This window comes from Artibeus jamaicensis, unplaced genomic scaffold, assembly GCF_021234435.1.
Source record: "Artibeus jamaicensis isolate MK-2021 breed Jamaican fruit bat unplaced genomic scaffold, CSHL_Jam_final contig_387, whole genome shotgun sequence".
NCBI classification, from domain to species: Eukaryota; Metazoa; Chordata; class Mammalia; order Chiroptera; family Phyllostomidae; genus Artibeus; species Artibeus jamaicensis.
In genome coordinates, this window is record NW_026521812.1 from 42,762,608 (window position 1) to 42,778,507 (window position 15,900).

At 36.9% G+C, this 15,900-nt stretch overlaps 1 protein-coding gene and 1 non-coding gene across 2 annotated transcripts in view; one reads left to right on the plus strand and one right to left on the minus strand.

Annotated features, from left to right (window-relative positions):
• ME1 (malic enzyme 1) overlaps positions 1-15,900 on the plus strand; it is a 163,927-nt gene that overhangs the window by 37,479 nt on the left and 110,548 nt on the right. The gene's annotated exons all lie outside the window — the stretch shown is intronic.
• LOC119048438 (small nucleolar RNA SNORA21) lies at positions 13,650-13,785 on the minus strand. The gene has a single exon (XR_005082340.1). It is a non-coding gene; the product is annotated as a small nucleolar RNA SNORA21 (small nucleolar RNA).

Below are 15,900 nucleotides of genomic sequence, written 5' to 3' on the forward strand. Positions count from 1 at the left end.
CCTCACCCCTTATCCTGGATTTCGCTTTCCTCTGTTTCAGTTAGAAACCTGGAGCCCACCATAGTCCAAAAATATTAAATGGAAAATTCTAGAAAGAAACAATTGATAAGTTTTAAATTCAGTGTGATTTTGGTTAGTGTGATAAAATCTCACACCATCCTGCCTGGGACGTGAGTTATTCTTTGGTCAAGAGTCTCGGTGCTGTATCTGCTCCCCACCCGTAAGCCACTTCAGCCAGTGTGGTTATCAGGTTGACTATCTCGACCTGACGGTGCTTGTGTTCAAGGAACCCTTATTTTACTTAATGGTCCCAAAGGGCAAGTGTCTGACAATTTGGATACGCCACAGGGAAGTCATACAGTGCTTCCTTTGAGCGAAAAGGTGAACGTTCTTGACTTAATAAGGAAAGAAAAAGTTTGTATGCTGAGGTTGCTAAAATTTACAGTAAGAACAAATCTTCTATCTGTGAAATTAAGAAGGAAAAACTCATGCTAGTTTTTCAGTCGTATCTCCAACTGCAGAAATGACACCCCCTGTACATGGTAAATGCTTAGTTAGGATGGAAAAGGCATTTCATTTGTGGATGGAAGACATGAGCAGAAAATGTGTTCCAACTGAGGGCAGCATATTGAACCAGAACACATTGAGCTTATGTGAAGACATCAGCAATGGATCCCCTGAAATGAGTGATAACAAGTCATTTACTGCCAGTAAGGAATTGTTATACTAGTTCAGGTATTGATTTGGACTGAAAAATATAAAAATTGCTGGAGAGACCACATTTATATAACTTATTGCAGTATTGTTATAATTGTTCTATTTTATTATTAATGTTGTTAATCTCATTCTGTGCCTAATTTATATATTAAACGTTATCAAAAGTATGTACATATAGGAAAAACATATTATATATAGGACTTACTCTTTGAGATTTCAGGCATCCACTGGATGTATTTCCATGGATAAAGGGGGCAGTAATGTATTCTAGTTTCTATGGGAATGAAAGATTGGCAGCAAAGGGCTAGAATGGAAATGGGAAGACCAGTAAGAAGACTCTTGTAATGTTGGCTCCCCTTCCATAATTCCTAATCACTTTTAGTGGATATGATCCTTTTGGGATATGGAGCAAAGAAATCAAGCAAGGCTGTAAGTTGATAGTAACAAATGGCAGTAACTAATTCACGTGGGAATAATTCCACAGTCTTTTAGTCCTGTAGTGATGGCTGTAAGTAGGTGAGGTGACGAGCATACAAACACCTAGTGTATTTACACTGACCCTAAAAACATCAGAAGACAAGAAAATCTGTGGTACATAAGAATTTCTCAAGCTTGCAGGCTTTCTGTAGTTCACTTCATTTATAACTCAACGCAGTACTCTAATGATTCTTTACTTTGTTCACTGCACAAATCCATCCTGGACAGCCCTTCCCCTTTAAAGAAGAGCCAGCTAAACCATGTTTTACACTGCTAATAAATACCCTTCATTTCATTTCTGTGTGCTTATTTTTTAAAGTTAAATATTAATGTGAGGGTGGAGTTCTATAACTGCCTGAACAGTTCACTCTTAGCTGGACCTTCTAATCCACAGAGTTTAACTCCAGCTGTGTTCTTGGCTCATCTCATTCTTGTGGTTGCCAGTACGTAAATAATTCTGCAGTCTTATCCTCCTATCTCATATATCCTCTTCATGTCCCATATGAATTCATTGGCCTAACATTTTATTTTCATGAACTAAACCTACTACATTTTCCCTCTTCAATATATATTCCCTTCTTAATCTGTACAAGTGTGGAGACACACTCCACCCACTAAAATGTCGATGTTCTTCCATGTGTTTTTCTGGGTTCCATTTTCTTGCTCCCAGTCTACCATTTGAGTATCCCAGGTTTCATAATATTGTAAGGTGTTCCAGTTAAAGGTGAGATCATATGGTATTCATCCCTCACCACCTGGCTTATTAAAACAGACAAGCAAGCAAAATATAACCAGAGACATTGAAATTAAGAACAATCTGACAGTAACCAGAGGGGAGATGGGAGGGGATAATAAGGGGAAGGGTTTCCAGGAACAACTATAAAGGACACATGGACAAAACCAAGGGGGAGGGTGGAAGCAAGGGAGGGAAGCGGGGATGGCTTGGGTTGGGGGGAGTGGTGGGGGATAAATGCAGACAACTGTACTTGAACAACAATAAAATAATTAAACAAAACAAAGCAGAACATTATAAGGCGTAACAGCATTGACAGTCACCTAAACAGACACCTCAGGGATACCCAGGATTTTTTACTCTGTTTCCCTTTATTTCCTTATCAATTTCACCTCCTACCTGTTCCGTCTCTTGTTTATTTAATCTCATTGCCACTCTTAAATTAAGCCCTTCTTATTTTAAAAGAGTAGATTTTGAAAAAGGGATGCCTAATTATGTCACTTACCTGACTAAAGTCATTGAATGATTCCCCATTTCCCTGTGATAGAATCCAACTCCTTAGCATGGTATTCGAGAATTTTGGAATCTGTCCCCTTAGCCTACTCGTCTTCATTGGTACCTCTTTCCTACACTTCACAGCTGGCACCTCATCCCAAGATGAGTGTCCCCCAAAACCCCTGGGTGACTTCCCAGTCTGTATTGCACTGACATGTAGTAACTGACTTTTCTGACCGTCTTCACTTTTCTTCTCGATGGTGGCAACTCTATACCTTTTACTGCTACCCCAGAACCTAACAGAACTACCAGTCTTTGCTCAGTGGATAAATGGGCAATAGAGTATGAATAAACATTGCTAGCATCCTATGTATTTTGGCCCTGAGGTGGCTTGGTTTAAATCTTTTCATTGCTTCCTATTAACTGTGTGATCTTGGGTCAGTAATAGAAATACTGTGATCTTTCATTTCCTCATCTCTAAAACGAGTATTATTATTTTATCTATCTGTCTATCCATCTGTCTATCTATCTATCTGTCTATCTATCTATCTGTCCTCTCCACACAACATTTTTTCATTGCAGTTTTAGAGAGAGGGAAAGGGAGGGGGGAGAGGAAAGGCAGACATCGATGCAAGGAGGTACGTTTATTGGTTGTCTCCTGTACTCACCTCGACCAGGGATCGAACCAGCAACCTAAGTATGTGCCATGACCAGAATCAAACTCACAACCTTTCAGTGTATGGAACAATTCTCTAACTAATTGAGCCACACTGGCCAGGGCATTGTTGTTGTATTTAAATAAAATTACCTTTCTTAAACCTGTATCTTTTGACAGGAGATGTATAGCAGAGATTAAAAACTGATTTATCTGAAATTCAGATGTGCCTACAGTATTCAAATATCAAATTCTTAGCTTATGGAACAGGAATTTCTTCTCCTAAGTACTTAAACTTAGTTTAACACTATGACTATAGTAGTTACAATTGGAACATACTAAGTTAGGAGATTATAAAGTGTACTTAGTTACACACTGTGTAAAATATAAGCACAGAAAAGGATGGCTCTCATATGGATTATCATCACACATTATATTTGTTAGGATTATAAGAATTTAAGAAAACTACAAATACAAATGATATATTTCAAATATTATTAATGAAGATTTTTCTAAGGTACTGGTAAATCAAGACCCATTCAAAAATTAATGAAAGTGTGTCTTTATAAGTATTTATAGAACACAAAAGAAGTTTGTATGTTATTCTGCCTCATGACCAGTATTTTATATCTGGTATTTTGAAGGAAATACAAATATTTTTGTATTTAAACTATATAAAATTTAATTTAACTATATAAATAATTTAAACTAAAGTTTCTCAAGAAAGCCTTCACCCAGAAAAAAATCTGCTTGATGTTGGGAAGTTCTCTTTTTTCCACATAAGAAGATGATTACTAATTTTTCCTGTAAGAAATGAGATACTGATGTTATATATTTATATTGTAAAGATTATATCTATACCAAATTTAGCTTCTAATTTATTATCTTCCTAACATTAAAGTCTTGGATATAGCAATGTGGTTTCTTTTTTCTTTGTTATTCATCTTTTCCCATTTAACAAAATAGAGCACAAAGCTCACTAAATAATGTGAAAAGTTGTACTAATGAAACACATTTTGTTGGTAACATAAGGAAGTAATTTGAACACTGCATATTAAAGTATGTGGCTCACTAACATGAGCAATACCAAAGTGTGTGTAAAATTTTCTTTTATTTTTTTTTTTAATTTGGAATGAGATACATGTTCAAAAACAACCCCAAACAATCCCAGAGGACAGTCTCCTTTACTCGTTACCCACCAATGACTATGGTGGGAAGAATTCCTTGTGGTTGGAAAACAGATGAATAAGTTGCTGGGAGTCTTAATTTATGTATTAAGCTAGTTGAATCAGTTTAAGAAACTTTTACAGAAATATTTCTATTGTTCAAGTATCTGCTAACTGCCACGCTGCATTTATATAAAACCTTCCCTCCACTCATACCTCTTCAATGAACAGACAAATACTGATATCTGAGTATAGAATATACCTCCCTATTTGATACACTAACAGTATAGCAAACTCTTTTCAGTGAAGTTTATTTTTGATTTGTTCAATCTGATTTGCAGACCTTTGTAACTTGCTATCACATTGTTTTTATCGAGGTTTGTATGAGAAAGAAACGCCACATAGAAAAGGCTCCTCTATATCTTAATAAAACTTGTATTGGAAACAATCTCTAATATATTGGTCAATGCCCTTTATAAAGACCCACTTCATAAATTCCTCTCAGAATTGAAGAAATACGATGAGTTTTTTCCTTTCCCAGTTGCAGTGGTATACTTCCTTTGTTAGACTTGACAACTAACTTCATTTTCACTCTTGGGCTTTTCCATGTTTTGTGTTCAATTTCAGTAGTTTTCTTTAGACCATCTTCATTTTCCAGCCCCCGCCTTCCCCATTATACTTGTGATCTTTAAATGAGAGAGTCTTCCAAATGCAGGTTTTAGACAGTTACTAGCCCTTGAGTTCCTCCCAAGCTAGGTGGAAAGCCCAAGTTCTCTAAGAAAAATAACATCTTAATTCTGCAAGGTGGGGCGGCTCCCTGCACCTAGAGAAAACGGAGAAAAGCTCTCTTTCTGGATCTCTGCTTCTTGTCATTTTTCTGTGATTTGAATGATGACGTGGGTTTGGCGAATCTATAGTTTGTATTGGTGACTGCCTCAAACCTATTAATTTAGTGAAAACATTTATCAATTTTCTGATTCAGTTTTGTTTTAGTATAAAAGAAAAAAAACGGAAACTAAGACCATTATTTTTTAATGAAAATGTGACATCGTTATTTAGCAAGATCTAGAGGGAAGCTGATGGCTGAGATACCAAAGACTTTGTACGTTTTCTCTCAAATAATTCTTCACCAAACTATTGCCTCTCTCTGTTAAACTGATTTGTTAGTTATATATTTTGGAGCTTAAAATGTTAAATTCTTTTGACTGCTAATATACTGCCAGATATTAAGATAAGTTTAACTGTTTCCAATAACTATATTCTTGTCTGCAATTTCATGCTTAAAAGTAACTGTGGTAATTTCGTTAATGCCCAATTATTTTCTTTCCCCATCCCAAAGAGACATTCTTTTTTAAAAAATTTTTTAAATTTTATTTATCTTTATCTTTATAAGGGAAGGGAAGGGAAGGAGGGAGGGAGAGAAATATCAATGTATGGTTGCTTCTCGTGTGTCCCCTGCTGGGAACTGGCCCCTGCTAGGAACTGGCCTGCAACCCAGGCATGTGCCCTGAGGGAATCAAACCGTGATCTTATGGTTTACAGGCCTGCGCTCAATCCACTGAGCTACACTGGCCAGGTGCCAAAGAGACATTCTTGATAGAAACTTAATTTTTTTCTGTTACTGCATGTCATATTATAATTGGACCAAAGTATAATAACTACACCAATGGAAGGTATCTGTAGCTATTCACAGTGTATGGAAATTATGAGTCTTTAATAAGAATGGTTTAGAAATAGTAGAAGATAACTTTCAAAATTCATGTTTCATGTTAAATGCAGTAAAAACTATATTTCTTTCATTTTAAAATCATTGCAAATCCTTTATTAAAGTATACATATACTTAGTATGCCACTCAACTGCTGTGTTTAAGAATTTTGCCCAATTTTGTGGTCAGTCACATTCAAGAACACATGTAATTTAATAGTGAAAATTTGCATCATTTAGTGAACTAAGATGGCACTTCTGGCAGCATAGTGAAGCCTCAAGAGTGTGTTTATTACTGTGGATTAGTGATCACCATACTATTTTGTTTGCAAACTCCTCAAGAGAACTTTGAAAAACTATGTACTGATCGCTTTCCTTCACTTGCCATCTAAAAACTGTTATCATAAATTTGAATAGTTGCAAGGAATGTAGTTCCGGAATATTTAAAATATCAACATATCAAAATGAAACTCTTGTTACCTTTCACTTAACTGAATTAGAAGGAATATAGTCTTGCACATTTTATCATCCATTTGAAATATAAAAGAACAAATGCTTCTCTAAATGTTCCTTTATGTCCTTGAATTTGTATTTTAATCCCAATACTATTTATGATTTTATCCTAATGTAATACATTTTAATGGTTGAAACTCTATTATTGACCAAGCGTGGTATGAGTGTGTGACAAAGATATGTATATAAGGTCAGGTTAATGTTTTATTCTGTAGTGAAGCCTTCAACTGTTAACAGTTTCTGCTACTGGGATTATTACTAGTATACAGGTGATCTAACAACAGTTATGTGTGTTAAAATTTTATTAAGCATTTAATGTAAAAACAGTTTTATTGGAAATGAATCATTTAATGAAATGGAAAAGTCATAGAGAGATATATCTTGAAAACATTTTAAATTAATCTACCAGATGACAACTCAATTACATCCTCTTTCCAAAATATAGAAAGCAAAGAATTAGAAACAATGTAAATTGCAGAAGGGTTTGTTACCCAATATTTAGATTAATAACTTCTTTTATTTCTGAGATATATCCAAAAAATCTTCATCAAATCTTCCCCAGTGTCCACTAATCTGTTACAGTTTTACTTACAAGCACTTGTTTAACCTGACATACTCAGGAATGGTTCAGAAAGTTGAAACTTAATGAATGTTAATTTCAGTACATCTTTTTTTAAAGGTTTTATTTAATGATCTTTAGAGGGGAAGGGAAGGAGAGAGGGAGAGAAATATCAATGTATGGTTGCTTCTCATGCATCCCCTGCTGGGAACTGGCCTGCAACCCAGGCATGTGCCCTGACTGAGAATTGAACCGTGGTTGTTTGGTTTGCAGGCCCTCGCTCAATCCACTGAGCTACACCACCCAAGGCTGATTTTAGTACATATTTTTCAATATAAAATGTGTTTATAATTTGTCACAACCTGGAAGTTGCTGAGTTAGCTTATTTACTTGATGGAAAATACTTGTCATATACACTAACTGGCCTAAATAGTCATTTTTATCAAGTCTTTCAGTCAAAAGACTTTCAGCCAGTTCAAGTAAATGTGTTAATGTTTTTTGAATATTACAAATACCATTGAGAAATAATTTATAGAACGTATATTATATGGTCGATTAATAAGAATCAGAACATCAAGTTTAAAATGATACAGATAATTGTATTGATTTATCCATTTAAAAAATAAATGATAAAACAAGGTAATTGTATCTCATTCATTAAGTTATTATAAAGCAATGTAATATGTAGCTGTTATTGCAAGTTTTTTTAACTATGGAGTCTGAAATTACTTTGATAAGAATGTATGTGTGCATGTTTTAAGTTCTGGTGTTCGGCTTTTAGAAATAGTTACATAAGAAATATCTGTAAATAACAAAAAATAAATCTATTAATTTTGTTAGACATGATCAAAATTTAATGAAAGATAAAAAAACTTATTTAAAACTAATTAATTTTGTAGTTAACAATTTTACCTTTTAGACAAAGATGTAGAAAATATAAACCTATAAAGTAAAATGAGAGGATTAACTGTAATAGCAATAAATATTTCATAAATTTGATTAAATTATATAACATCTAATTAAATGATCCATCTTTTATTTGAGTGAAATTTATTAAATTTTCATTTGTAGGTTTTATCTAATACATCTAAAAATATTTTGTAGTTTTGGAAAATACTTGGGTATATTGAAAATAATCTATATCACTAACCACTTACTATTTGCAAGTATTTGAAGATTTCTTTATTTCCTGTAGACATATTCCTAACTATTGAGAATAGCTGAAAATGCATGTTTTTCATTAAACTTTTGAGAGGAAAAAAGAAACTATTTTCAATGTGTAGTTCTTCAGCCTTACTTTTGTTGGTATATCTTTGAAAACCAATGCCACCTCCCAGTGATCCCCCATATACTGTATTGTGTGGTTCGCAGGCCCGCGCTCAATCCACTGAGCTACACCAGCCAGGGCTCCCCATGTACTGTATAGTATCTGGATTCAGCATCAAGATAACCCTTGTTCTAGTATCACGGTTCACTTGTAACTGGAATATGTGAGAGATGAGGCTAGGCAAGCCTCACCAAATTCAATGAAATTCCAAAGGATTTGTATAGTAAAATTTGGGATACATAATTCAATGTCTTTCTTTTATAAAGTAAAAGGTCTAATGTAAAAGGAGATGGAAAATTGAAAATCTGCATGAGTTGATTCTTCTTTGGTTAACCATAATTTATCTAAGACTAGATCTTAGGTCAGTTTTAGGACAGAGATACATGGAAGGTAAATAGCTGGAAATTGATGTCCTGAAAACCGTTCATGCGTTCTACCCCTTGGAAAGTCTTCTCAACCATATTCATTAGCCTTAGGGCTCTAAGAGCAAGTTTTCTGAGAGACAGTGGAACTGCTAGCTTCCTAAGAATTGGTTGGAAATTTGCACATTGTTACTTCTGTTATATTCTATTGGTCAAAGCAGTTGCAGAGGTCATCTACAATCAAGGAGGGGATGTAGACCCCACTTTCAAAGGAAGGCGAGTCAAAAAAATTTGTGGCTGTCTTTAATCTGCCACAGCTACTAAGTGCCAAGCACTGTGACAGGTCAGCGATTTTCAACCAGCGTGTGGCAAGAATTTTTAAAATATATTTTATTAATTATGCCATTACAGTTGTTCTATTTCCCCTCTTAATTCCCTTCCACCCTGCACACCCCCTCCCCCACCATTCCCCCCCATAGTTTATGACCATGTGTCTCAAGTTCTTTAGATTCTATATTTCCCATACTATTCTTGCCCTCCCCCTATCTATTTTCTGCCTACCATCTATGCTACTTATTTTCTGTACCTTCTCCCCCTTCTCCTTCTCCCACTCCCCTGTTGCTAACCCTCCATGTGATCTTCATTTCTATGGTTCACTCCTGATCTAGCTGTTCTCTTAGTTTGCTTTTGTTTTAGTTGTGGTTCTTAATAACTGTGAGTTTGCTGTCCTTTCACTGTTCATCTTTTTTATCTTCTTTTTCTTAGGTAAGTCCCTTTAACATTTCATATAATAAGGGCTTGGTGGTGATAAACTCCTTGAATTTGATCTTATCTGAGAAGCACTTTATCTGCCCTTCCATTCTAAATGAAAGCTTTGCTGGATAGATCAATCTTGGATGTAGGCCTTTGGATTTCATGACTTGGAATACTTCTTTCCAGCCCCTTCTTGCCTGTAAGAAAACACGCGAGATCTGTCTAGTCAGGTGCACTGACCTCTTTTCCCTTAAATTGTTCCATAAAAAAAAAATGGCTCAGCCAACACAACAATAGCTGTCCAATGTGAATGAATCAAAACTATACCTATTCCTTGTCAAATTGGCAAAAAATATATTTTTCAGTGTGCTGAAGAATTTTAGTCATTAGTTTATGTGTGTCGTGAGATGAAAAAGGTTGAAGATCATTGTGTTAGGTCATTGTAGTAAAATAATGAACAAAACAGATACAGTAGTTTGCCTCATGAAGCATGTGGACTGATGGAGGAGACAGTAAGCAAGCAGCTACAACATTGTGTGGTAACCGTGATAGAGCAGTCCAGGGTGTGATGGAGACATAGGAGGAGCCTCTAAAGCTCAGGGAACTAGAATTCAGATGCAACTACCCAAAGCAGGTAGCCTGGGAACTCTATTATGAATCAAGTTAATACTGTTTATTCTTCAGTTTTTCCATAGTTTTACCGATATGATAAAACACAGTTTATGCTTTTTGCAAGAATATTCTGTTATGCTAGACTCAATGGAAACTAGGGACAGAATTCCAGTAATAGTATAAATTTGAATTTGAGCAGAGATGATCTAAATCCAAGGGAAGATGGGTATTATTTGGTTTACGGAACAGGATTGAGAGGGATCAGTTTCCTAGGAAAGAAGCCTCATATCAAAGGAATTTGCTTCAACTGTGTTTGGCAGTATATCAGATCTGTCCACGTGGCTTATATTTTTCTATTGATGAGTTTTCTTTCTCTGAAAAGGAGAGAAAAGCCTGTCTAGAGACAGTTCCTGTAAACAGCATTTTTGGGGGATATTAATCAAGACCTATTTCTCTAATTCTGAATATATGCATATGGATCTCTGTCAGTTATCTTCAGTATTAACCCAGACATGCGACTAATTGGTTCACTAGTTTGATCACTAGTTTTGGGTTTAGAGAAGCTAGTCCATAAGAATACAGATTTCTTTTTTCCTTTGTATTGAGTTTATTGGGGTGACGCTTGTTAAAAAATTATATGGGTTTCAGGTGCTCAGTTCCACAACACATCATCTGTACATTATATTGTGTGTTCACCACTGCAAGTTCAGTCTCCTTCCATCACCATGTATCCCCCTCCAGCCTCCTCCACATCTCCTCACTCCCCTCCCCCTGGCAATCACCACACCCTTGTCCCCGTCCATGACTTATTTTCTCTTTTTTGCTCAATCCCTCCACTCCCACCTCCCCACCCCCAACCCTTCTCCCCTGACAGCTGCCAGCCTGCTCTCTATGACTGTCTCTATTTTCCTTATTCATTTTGCTCATTAGATTCCATATATGAGTGCACCCATATGGTATTTGTCTTTCTCTGACTGGCTTATTTCAATTAGCACAATGGTCTCCAGGTTTATCCATGACCCCTTCTTTTATGACCAAGTAGAACTCCACTGTGTAAATGTACCACAGCTTTTTTTTTTATCCACTTATCTATCGATGGGCACTTGGGCTGTTTCCAAATTGTGACTGTTGTAAATAACACTGCAGTGAACATAAGGGTGCATATTTTTAAAAATTTTTTTATTGATTATGCCATTACCGTTGTTCTATTCCCCCCTTCATTCTCCTCTACCCTACCCCCCCATCCTCACCATTACCCCCCTTTAGTTTATGACCATGTGTCTCAAGTTCTTTAGATTCTATATTTCCCATACTATTCTTGCCCCCCCCATCAATTTTCTACCTACCATCTATGCTACTTATTTTCTGTACCTTCTCCCCCCTTCTCCTCCTCCCACTCCCCTATTGCTAACCCTCCTTGAGATCTTCATTTCTATGTTTCCACTCCTGAACTAGCTGTCCTTTTAGTTTGCTTTTGTTTTAGGTGTGGTTGTTAATAACTGTGAGTTTTCTGTCCTTTCACTGTTCATGTTTTTTTAACTTCTTTTTCTTAGATAAGTCCCTTTAACATTTCATATAATAAGGGCTTGGTGATGATGAACTCTTTGAATTTGATCTTATCTGAGAAGCACCTTATCTGTCCTTCCATTCTAAATGAAAGTTTTGCTGGATAGAGCAATCTTGGTTGTAGGTCTTTGGATTTCATGACTTGGAATACCTCTTTCCAGCCCCTTCTTGCCTGTAAGGTCCCTTTTGAGAAATCAGCTGACAGTCTGATAGGAACTCCTTTGTAGGTGACTGTCCCCTTATCTCTTGCTGCTTCTAGGATTCTCTCCTTCACTTTAATCTTGGCTAATATAATGATGATGTGCCTTGGTGTGTTTCTTCTTGGGTCCATCTTCTTTGGGACTCTCTGAGCTTCCTGGATTTCCTGGAAGTCTATTTCCTTTGCCAGATTGGGGAAATTCTCCTTTATTATTTGTTTGAATAAGTTTTCCACTGGTGGCTGTTCCTTTCCCCCTTCTGGTGCCCCTATAATTCAGATGTTGGAGCATTTAAAGATGTCCTGGAAGTTCCTAAGACTCTCCTCATTTTTTGGAATTCTTGCTTCTTGACTCTTTTCTGTTTGGCCATTATTTGCTTTCTTCTGGTCCACTCCATTGATTTTAGTCCCAGGTTCCTTTTCATAGCTATTGGTTTTCTGTGCAATTCCATTCATTTCAATTAGTTTCGCCTTCATATGTTTGTCTAATTTGTGGCTATAATCAACCAGTTCTGTGAGGATCCTGATCACCAGTGTCTTAAACTGTGCGTCTGAGAGTTTGCTATTTTTTCATTGCTTAGATTTATAGGTTCTGGGGCTTTGAGATCTTCTTGAGCCATTTTTGGTCTGTTCTGGCCTGTTAAGTATGAGTAGCGGAGCCTTGGACTCTCAGGTGGCTTGGTTGTGATGCTATATGTGGGGGCGTGGTCAGAGCGGGGAAATGGCGGCCCCCTCTGCTGTTTCACGCTGCTGGGTGAAGAGCAGAGCCTCAGGTGGTTCACCTGGGCAGGGCCACTCAGAGTCGCTGGGTTATGACGCTGTATGTGGAGGCGGTGTCAGAGCAGGGAAATGGCGGTGCCCTCTGCGGCCTGGCAAGGGGCCTGCTCAGTCCCATAGTCTCACCGCCCACTCCCTCACTTGTCTATCTGCGCACGAAAGCGTGACCACAGTCAACCCGCAGCCCTGCTCCCTCGCTGTTTCCACGAGGTCGCTCGCTGGGTTCTCACTAGGTCCAACCCTGCGCCTGGATTCCGCGCACCTGAGTCCATCTTGACCCAGTTTCCTGTGCAACCCTGCTCTGCCAGCTGCTGGTTTCGCCCCTCTTACCGGTCAGGCTGAAGAATTTGTTGTTATCAGACTTCCGAAAAGTTCAATTTTCTGTGTTCTGGCTGTGTTTTCTATTGCTATATTTAGTTGTCTCTAAACTTGGTTGTGAGAGAAAGCACAGCTTCTCCACCTATGCCTCCATCTTGGCGGCAGTCCCTGTTTTGTTGAAGGTGCATATATTTTTTTTAATTAGTGTTTTGAAATTCTTTGGGTATATTCCCAGAAGTGGAATCACTGGGTTATACAACAGTTCCATTTATTAAAAAATCCACACCTGAGGATATGTTTTATTGGTTTTAAAGAGAAGCGAATGGGGAGGGAGAAGAGAAAGATACAGATGAGAGAGAAACAATGATCAGTTGCCTGCCTTCATCGCCCAGCTGGGGATCGAACCCATAACTTAGGTATGTGCCATGACTGAGGATCAAGGATCCAATCCACAACCTTTTGGTGTATGGGTTGACACTCCAACTGAGTCACCTGTCCAGGGTGGTGGTTCCATTTTTAATTTTTTCAGGCAACTCCACACTACTTAACACAGTGGCTGCAACATCCTGCACTCCTACCGACAGTGCACAAGGGTCCCCTTTCTCCACACCCTTGCCAACGCTTGTCATTTGTACATTTGTTGATGATGGCCATTCTGACAGGTGTGTCGTGATACCTCATTGCAGTTAAGCATTTTTCTTTTTTCTTTTTTTTAGCCCCTTGTCACACCACGGATGGAAGCAAAACAACAAGACATGCTGCCACTTCACCCAAAAGCGGTGTTTTCACTTTGCCCGTTCTTAATGGCTCAGTGGGTCATTAGCGAAAGGCCCAATGAGTGCTTTTTAAAGGGGTAGTTGAGCATTTTTCATGTTTATTGGCCATCTGTGCCTCTCTGGAGAGGCATCTATTCAGATCCTTTGCCCATTTTGAAATTATATTGTTTTTTTTGGAGTTGAGCTTTACAAGTTCTTTATACATTTTGGATATAAACCCTTTATCAGATTTATCATTGAAGTATATATTTTCTTACTCAGTGGGCTATCTTTTCATTTATTGATTTTTTATTTTTATTTTTGCTGTGTACAAACTTTTAAGCTTAATGTAGTCCCATTTGTTTATTTCTTCTTTTGTTTCCTTGCCCAAGAAGATATATCAGAAAAAGTATTGCTACGAGAAATGTTTGAGATTTTACTGCCTATGTTTTTTTCTAGGTTTTTATGGTTTTGAGTCTAACATTTAAGTCTTTAATCCATTTTAAGTTTATTCTTGTGTGTGGTGTAAGAAGGTGGTTGAGTTTCATTTTTTTTGCATGTATCTCCAGTTTTCTCAACACCATTTATTTAATAGATTATCTTTAGCCCATTGTATGTGTTCATTTCCTCTGTTGAATATTAATTGACTACAAAGGTGTGGGCTTATTTCTGGGCTCTCTGTTCTGTTGATCTGTGTGTCTGTTTTTATGCCAGTACCATGTTGTTTTGATTCTATAGCCTTGTATTGTAGTTTGATATCAGATAACATGATTCCTCCAACTTTGTTCTTCTTTCTCAAGATTGCTGTTGCTATTTGTAGTATTATGTGGTTCCACATAAATTTTTTGAATATTCTTTTTTGTGAAATATGCCATTTGTATCTTGATAGAAATTGTGCTGAATCTGTAGATTGCATTTGGGTAGTATGGACATTTTAATGATGTTGATTCTTCCTCTCCATGAACATGGTAGGTGCTTCTGCTTATTTGTATTTTCTTCAGTTTGTTCCTTCAGTGTCTTATAATTTTTCAAGTATAGGTGTTTTATATCCTTGGTTAAAATCATTCCTAGGAACTTTATTTTTTTTGAAGTGTTTGTGAATGGAATTGTGTTCTTAGTTTCCTTTTCTGGTAGTTCATTGCTTGGTATAGACATGCAACTGATTTCTGTATATTTATTTTGTATCTTGCTACTTTACTGAATTCATTTATCAGTTCTATTTTTTTGTGGAAATTTTAGGATTCTCTATATACAGTATCATGTCATCTGCAGATACTGACAGTTTTACTACTTCCTTTCAATTTTGGATCCCTTTTATTTCTTCTTCTTGTCTGATTGCTGTGCCTAGGACTTGCTAGGACTAGTTGAATAAGAGTGGTGAAAGAAGTCCTTCTTTTCTGGTTCCCGATCTTAAGGGAAACATTTGTAGTTTTTGCCCATTGAGTATGATGTTGGCTGTGGGTTTGTCATATGTGGCTTTTATTATCTTGAGGTATGTTCTTTATGTTCCCATTTTGCTGAGAGTTTTTATTATAAATGGGTGCTGGATTTTATCAAATACTTTTTCTGCATCTGTTGATACTGATATGATCATGTGGCTTTTGTCCTTCATTTTGTTTGTGTGGTGTATCCTGTTTTCATTGCTGTTTCTTGTCCTTCGTGCCTTTGACTTCTTGCATAAAAAGCAGTGGCATTATGTACTCTGGTGCATTCCATCACTGAGTGTCTCTATTATCCTTCTCTTGGATCCCATCACATACTCACTTCCTGTTGGCCCCAGTTATGACTCTCATTCCATAACATCAAGTAACTGAAGGATTTTTCCCTTGCATTGCCAGTAAATGTTTCCTAGGATGTATGTATTTTTTCCTTAAAAGTGAGGAATAAGTATATTTTTTCTTTAGTTTATTGCTATTATTTGTAATTCTGGCAGGAAACTTTAGATGCCAGCCTAGAGGAAAGACTAAGCAATTATTCTATTCTAACAGAATTTGCTGATTCATACAGGACGAGTAGGATGGATCTTTGACAAGTATTGGGTATTAATACAATTATGTTTTTTTCCTTTTTTTATTTAATTATTTTTCAAGTACAGTTTTCTGTCTATTTCTCCCATCCCAGCTCACCCTGCCGCATGCTCCCCACCTCCCTCCAATTTCCACCCCCTTAGTTATTGTCCCCGTGTCCTTTATACTTGTTCCTCTAAATCCTTCC